Below are 7,292 nucleotides of genomic sequence, written 5' to 3' on the forward strand. Positions count from 1 at the left end.
AAACTCCGTCCCAAAAAAAAAAAAAAAAAAAAAAAGAAATTGAAAGGTTGTTTGAAAGAGAGTCTTGAGAGAGTTACTGCTTTTGGATGAGCAGATTTCAGTGGTTGATTTTACCAAAGCCGTCTTGGTAGTATGAGCTCAGGAATGGATTTCTCATCAGTGATGTGGGAATTACATAGACTTGTCCCCAAAGCACAAGTTTTTAGTGGGCTGCTTCTATACTGGATATGCTACCTTTTGGTGTCATTAATTCTTTCACCACCATAAGACTTAACTCCTTTTTTTCACAGGGAATATTTTCTATTGGGAATTGGAGTCTCTGGGCTCCATGTCAGTAATCAAGTTGGTAAAGGCTGTTGTCCCTGAGAGAGGTATAATACATGTTGTCAGGATGTTTTTGCTAAGTTTTGGAAAAGTGGGTTGGTTCCACTAACCAGAGTTTAAGAAACAATTGATTAGGCTGGGTGCTATGGTTCACACCTGTATTTCCAACACTTTGGAAGGCTGAGGCAGGAGGATAGCTTGAGCTCAGGAGTTCGAGACCAGCCTGGGCAACTTAGTCAGACCACATCTCTACAAAAAGATCTTTTAAATAAAAAAATTAGCTGGGTGTGGTGGTGCATACCTGTAGTTCCAGCTACTCAGGAGGCTGAGATGGGAGGATCGCTTGAGCCCAGGATTTTGAAGCTGCAGTGAGCTATGATTGCATCATCACACTCCAGCCTGGGTGACAGAGTGAGATTCTATCTTAAACCAAAAACCCCAAAAAACTATTCAGAGTGCTTGCTTTGGCAGCATATATACTAAAATTGGAATGATATGGAGTAGATTAGCATGGCCCCTGTGCAAGGATGACCTGCAAATTTGTGAAGTGTTTCATAGTTGTTATTATTTTTAAAAAATCTATCCAGATACACTTCAAAGAAGACGAACAGTAGGCCAGTAAGCACATAGAAAGATGTTCAGCATCACTAATAATTAAGGAAATGCAAATCAAAACCACAATGAGATGTTATTTTGTCACCGTTAGGATAGTTATAACAACAACAAAAGACAAAAACAAATTGAGGTTGTAGAGAAATTGGAAACTTGGTACATTGCTGGTAGGAATGTGAAATGGTGCAGCCACAGTGGGAAACAATATAGTAGTTTCTCAAAAACTTTAAAATGAGATTACCATATGACCTAGTAATCGCACTTCAAGTTATATCTAGAATAATTTAAATCAAAGATTCAAACAGGGCCAGGTGAGGTGGCTCATGCCTGTAAATCCCAGCACTTTGGGAGGCCAGATCACTTGGGCTCAGGAGTTCAAGACCAGCTTGGGCAACATGTTGAGATCCTGTCTCTACCAAGAAACCTCCAAATATTAGCTGGATGTTGTGGAGCATGCCTGTTGTACCAACTATTTGGAAGGCCAAGGTAAGAAAATCACTTGAACCTGAGAAGCGGAGGTTGCAATGAGCTAAGATCACGCCACTGCGCTCCAGCCTGGGCAACAGAGTAAGACCCTGTCTCAAAACAAAAGACAACAATAAAAAACTCAAACAGATATTTTTTTTTCATCAGTGTTCATAGCAGCTTTAGTCACAATAGCTGAAAGGTGGAAACAAGGGTTCCTCAGTGGATGAATGGATAAAAAAATGTGGTATATACATAAAATGGAATGTTACTGAGCCTTAAAAGGGAGGGAAATTCTAAAATGTTACCACATGGACGAGCCTTGAAAATGATTTGAATACAAAAGGACAGATAATGTGTGAGGTACCTGTAATAGACAAATTAGTGGAATGGTGGTTACCAGGGCCTGGGGGATGTGGTAATGGGGAATTATTGCTTTCTGAGCAGAGTTTTAGTTTGTGGGGATGAAAAAGTTCAAGAGAGGGATAGTGGTGATAGTTGCATAACAATATGAATTAATTTAATGCCACTGAATTGTACACTTGAAAATGTTTGAAATGCATGAAAAGACAAATAGTATGTGATTTCATTTATATGAGGATATCTAAAGTCAAATTCATAAAAAGAGAAAAAGTGATGATTACCAGGGGCTGGGGAAGAGGGAAATAGGAAGGTGTTTAATGAGTATAAAATAACGCATTACAGTTTTGCAAAAATGAAAAGGCTCTGGAGAGCTGTTGCACAATGGTGTGATACACTTAACACCTATTGGACTGTACACATTGAAAATGGTTAAGATGGCAAATTTAATATTATGTTTTATGCCATGTTTTAAAAAATGGTTTAGATGGTGAATGTTTTAGATATATTTTCCCCACCACCCAACAAACCCAAAAAACTGATGCTTGACCCAGCTCTCTAAAAGAACATTTGATTACAGATGGCCCCTCCTGTTCCAGATGTTAGCTGCTGTTAACCAGTGGTTGTGAAACGAGGATCCTTTATGGTACTTTCCCATGCTTTAATATCACTGGTCTATACTTTTAGATATTGAAGGCAGATTTGTCTTTTTGTTGTCTGTATCTACATAGACCTTCTTGGAATGTTAGAATCATAAAATATTAGTGCAGGAATAAACCCTAAAATGAATTTTCAAAGTGGGAAAACAGACTGGTGAGGTGAAGTAACTTCCAGAAGGCCACATGGCTAATTAGTGAAGGAGTTTTATTCCTGTTGCCCAGGCAGTGGCACGATCTTGGCTTATTGCAACCTCCACCTCCCGGATTCAAACGATCCTCCTGCCTCAGCTTCCCCAGTAGCTGGGATTGCAGGCACAAGCCACTACGCCTGGCTGATTTTTGTATTTTTAGTAGAAATGAGATTTCACCATGTTGACCAAGCTGGTCTCAAACTCGTGACCTCAGGTGATCTGCCCGCCTTGGCCTCTCAAAATGCTGGGATTACATGCGTGGGCCACTGCGCCCAGCCAAGAGTTTTTATTAGAATCCACAGCCAATCTCGTTCATAACCACATTGCTCATTCTGAGAATTTCATTGTTGTGTTTAAAAAAATCAATGATAGTTGTCCTACCCATCAATTTTAATTTGAAAGGTAGAGTTGCTATGGTTTTTTGTTTTTTTGGGAGGGGCAAGAATAGGGAAATAACAAGCCTTAGCACAAAATATCAAGGATTTTGTTCAGTTTACTTGTCCTTTGCTAACTTAGAGCATAATAGAGAAGAAAGAATTGTATATCATGATGCACAAGCACAGCAAAGGAAATACTGGTATTCTTATTTTGTTTGCAAAAGGGAGAGAACAATAGGAGAAATATTGGCAATCTCTTTCAACTATTAATAGTAGAAGGTTGCCCAGGCAGAGCTGTGGTAGCAGTTGTGAAGAACAGAGGAGTAGGAGCTTGTTGAGTGTTTATTTACAAATAAGAGACCATCATTTAGCACAGAATATAAATTGTATGATTGGCTAAAGAGATTTGCATGAAAAAACTGTTTATTGAGATGGTTAAGTCATAAAGGAGGAGTTTAGTTTTTATTTTATTTGACTTTTGTAGAGACAGGGCCTTGCTGTTGCCCAGACTGGATTCGAATTCCTGGGCTCAAGTGATCCTCCTGCCTCAGCCTCCCAAAGGGCTGGGATTATAGGTGTGAGCCACTGTGCCTGGCCTAGAATGCTGTGTTTCAAATATGACCCAGAAAACAGAGTTTCCAAGGTTGTAAAACATTAGAAAATGGAAAAACCGTTATTCTGGAGACCCAAAAAGTACATCACATCAAAATTAGAACAGAAGACAGTGTTGATTGGTTTCTTTCATATCATTAGTAATGCTTGTGTACAGTCTTTTTAAAATTGAAGTTTTTTTTTTTGAGACAGTGTCTTGCTCTGTCGCCAGGCTAGAGTGCGGTGTCGAGATCTCAGCTCACTACAACCTCCGCCTCCCAGGTTCAATCGATTCTCCTGCCTCAGACTCCTGAGTAGCTGGGACTACAGGTGCCTGCCACCATGCCCAGCTAGTTTTGTATTTTTAGTAGAGACAGGGTTTTACCATGTTGGCTAGGATGGTCTTGACCTCTTGATCTTGTGATCTGCCCGCCTCAGCCTCCCAAAGGGCTGGGACTACAGACGTGAGCCACCATACCCGGCCTAAATTGAAATCTTTATTAAGATAATTGTAATTTATCATGCAGTTGTGAAAGACAATACAAAGAGATCTCTTGTACACTTCGCCCAGTTTCTCCCAATGGTAACAGTTTTGGGAAACTGTAGTATAACATCACAACCAGAATATTTACACCTGTTGTAATACATCAGTCTTATTAAAATTTCCCCAGTTTTATTTTTATTCATTTGTATTTATATTAAATTTGGTACAGTTTTATTACTCATATAGGTTCATGTATCCACCACCATAGTGAGTACACAACAGTTCCAAGGAGCAAGGATCCTTCACGTTCTTTTATAATCATAGTCCCCAATATTTCTACACTCCAAACCTTGGTAACTGAAACTGTCCTCCATTTCTAAAATTTTGCCACTTTACAAATGTTATATAAATTGAATCATATAGAATGTAACCTTTTGGGATTGGCTCCCCCCCCCCAACTCCCACTCAGCATAATTCCTTGGAGAGTAATGCAAGTTGTGTGTATCATTAGTTGTTTTTCCTTTTTCTTTCTTTCTTTCTTTTTTTTTTGAGACAGAGTCTCAGTGTTACTCAGGCTGGAGTGCAGTGGTGCAATCTTGGCTGACTGCAACCTCTGCCTCCGGGGTTCAAGCTATTCTCCTGCTTCAGCCTCCCAAGTAGCTGGGACTACAGGCATGTGCCACCACACCTGGCTAGTTTTTTTGTATTTAGTAGAGACAGGGTTTCACTGTGTTGACGAGACTGGTCTCGAACTCCTGACCTTAGGTGATCTGCCTGCCTTGGCCTCCCAAAGTGCTGGGATTACAGGTGTGAGCCACTGTGCTGGGCCCATTAGTTTGTTTTTTTAATTGTTGAGTAGTAGTTAATGGTATGTACCATAGTTTGTTTAATCTTCACCCCTTGAGGAACAAACATCTGGGCTGATGCCAGTTTTTAGCTAATAGGAATAAGCTGCTACGAATATTTGTGTACAGGTTTTTGTGTGATCATAAATTTTCATTTCTCTGGAATAAACACCCAAAACTGCAGTTGATGGGTCACATAGTTATTGCATGTTTAGTTTTATAAGAAACTAACAGACTATTTCCAGAACGGCGATACCATTTTACACCCCCATCCTCAGCAGTGTATGGGTGAACTTTATCTGCATCCTCACCAGCATTTGATAATGTTACACTGTTTTGTACTTCAGTCATTCTGGTAAGTGTGTAGTGATAATCTCATGGTTTTTAATTTGCATTTCCCTGATTGCCAAAGGCGTTGAAAAGTTTTTTTATGTGCTTATTTGCCATCTTTGGAAAAATGTGTGTTCATGTGGTTGCCCATTTTCTAATTGGATTGTTTTGAAAGTTCTTTCGGCATTTAAAATCCTAGTCCTGACCAGATTAGTGGCTCATGCCTGTAATCCCAGCACTTTGGGAGGCTGAGGTGGGTGGATCACTTCAGACTAGCTTGGGCAACGTGGGGAAACCCTATCTCTACAAAAAAGAAAAAAAATTAACTGGATGTGGTGGTGCACACCTGTAGTCCCAGGTACCTGGGAGACTTAGATGGGAGGATCAGCTGAGGACGGGGAGGTTGAGACTGCAGTGAGCTGTGATCACTCCAGTCTGGATGACAGTGAGACTCTATCTCAAAAGAATAGAAAAATAAATAAAATTCTAGTCCTTAGTTGGATATGTGGTTTGCAAATACTTTCTTCCAGTGTGTAGCTTGTCTTTTCATTCTCTTAATAGTGTGGGGTTTAGGTTGAGGTTGACTTATTTTTTGCTTGTGGAAGAGATGTCTGTTTGCTCCAGTACCATTTATTGAATATGAAGGCCTTTCTTCCCCACCTAATTTCATATAGTTAATCAGATGATGTAGATGTTCTCAAGGTTTCAGAGATTGTGTATTACCTGACAGGAATGAAAAGTTGACTTAGTGGTTTACTCTTACCATAATTTACAGTGTGCCTTCTGAAATCTTTTTTTTTCTTTTCTTTTTTGGGGTGGAGTTTTGCTCTTGTTGCCCAGGCTGGAGTGCAATGGTGCAATTTCGGCTCGCTGCAACCTCCACCTCCCTGATTCAAGCGATTTTCCTGCCTCAGCCTCCTGAGTAGCTGGGATTACAGGCGCCTACCACCACGCCCAGCTAGATTTTTGTATTTTTAGTAGAGACGGGGTTTCACCATGTTGGCCAGGCTGGTCTCGAACTTCTGACCTCAGGTCTCAGCCTCCCAGAGTGCTGGGATGACAGACATGAGCCACTGCACCTGGCCTAGATGAGAATTTTAACCTTTTATAGTCTCATTCCACTCTCTGTTTCAATTCTTTCTTAAATTGGTATGCAGTGGTTACGTTAATGTGGCTGTGTAAATATTCCATTTAGTCAAGTAGTCTACTATATTTCTTTTCTTCTGAAGTTAAAAATTCTCATTTGATTAATTTCAATCTTCCTGTGTACTCCAGCAACCTCTCAGAATGAATTTCCACATAGCCAAACCATCAGAGAAATAATCTTTTGGTTTTTATTGTTTTCCTGGACACCTCTCTACTAGATATTTTCCTCTGTCCTGATTCAGTAATGGACTGCTTATTAATTATGCCTATTTCTCAATTATTGCCTTGGAAATTTTGTAAGTTTCTCTCCTGTATGTGATACCTTATTTATTTTATTTTATTTTTTTGCAATACCTTTCTTTGTTGGTTTTCTGCTTTTGAGCGTATCATTCTGTCGTTTCTTGCTAAAAGGGTATATGGTAAAGGAAATTTTTTGAGGCTTTCCATGTTTAACAATGTCTTCATTCTTTCCTTTACACTCAGTTGAGTGTTTGACAAGGCATAGAGTTCTAGGTTGAAAACAGTTTTCCCATAAGACTTTGAAAGCATCACTCCATTGTCTTCCAGTTGCTGATAGTTCTGATACTATTCTGATTCTTTATCCTTTATCAGTAGGATAATTATTTGTTTATAGCAGCCTAGTTTGTCTCTGGAAGATTGCTAATTTTTTAAATTCTTAGTTTAAAAAATTTATAATCATGTACCTTGTTGGGTGGGGCTTTTTTGTTGTTCTGGGTACTTGGTGGCCCTTTCCACTTCCAACTTTGTTAATTTATTCTACTGCCTGGGAGATTTCTTTGACTTTATCGTTTTACCTTTATATTGAAAGTTTTATTTCAGCTGTCTTATTTTTTAATTTCTAGTTGTTTTTTCTTGTCTATTCCTTACTTTTTTTTTTTTTTTTTTTT

General features: G+C 39.2%; 2 protein-coding genes and 1 non-coding gene across 3 annotated transcripts in view; 2 read left to right on the forward strand and 1 right to left on the reverse strand.

Annotated features, from left to right (window-relative positions):
• Window positions 1-7,292, reverse strand: part of LOC108301632 — a 480,010-nt gene that overhangs the window by 181,458 nt on the left and 291,260 nt on the right. The gene's annotated exons all lie outside the window — the stretch shown is intronic.
• The window catches only part of RAB10 (RAB10, member RAS oncogene family), a 95,131-nt gene that overhangs the window by 6,609 nt on the left and 81,230 nt on the right, over window positions 1-7,292 (forward strand). The gene's annotated exons all lie outside the window — the stretch shown is intronic.
• On the forward strand, window positions 780-886 carry LOC119471038. Its single transcript, XR_005200028.1, has one exon. It is a non-coding gene; the product is annotated as a U6 spliceosomal RNA (small nuclear RNA).

Source organism: Cebus imitator, unplaced genomic scaffold (assembly GCF_001604975.1).
Source record: "Cebus imitator isolate Cc_AM_T3 unplaced genomic scaffold, Cebus_imitator-1.0 Scaffold1, whole genome shotgun sequence".
NCBI classification, from domain to species: domain Eukaryota; kingdom Metazoa; phylum Chordata; class Mammalia; order Primates; family Cebidae; genus Cebus; species Cebus imitator.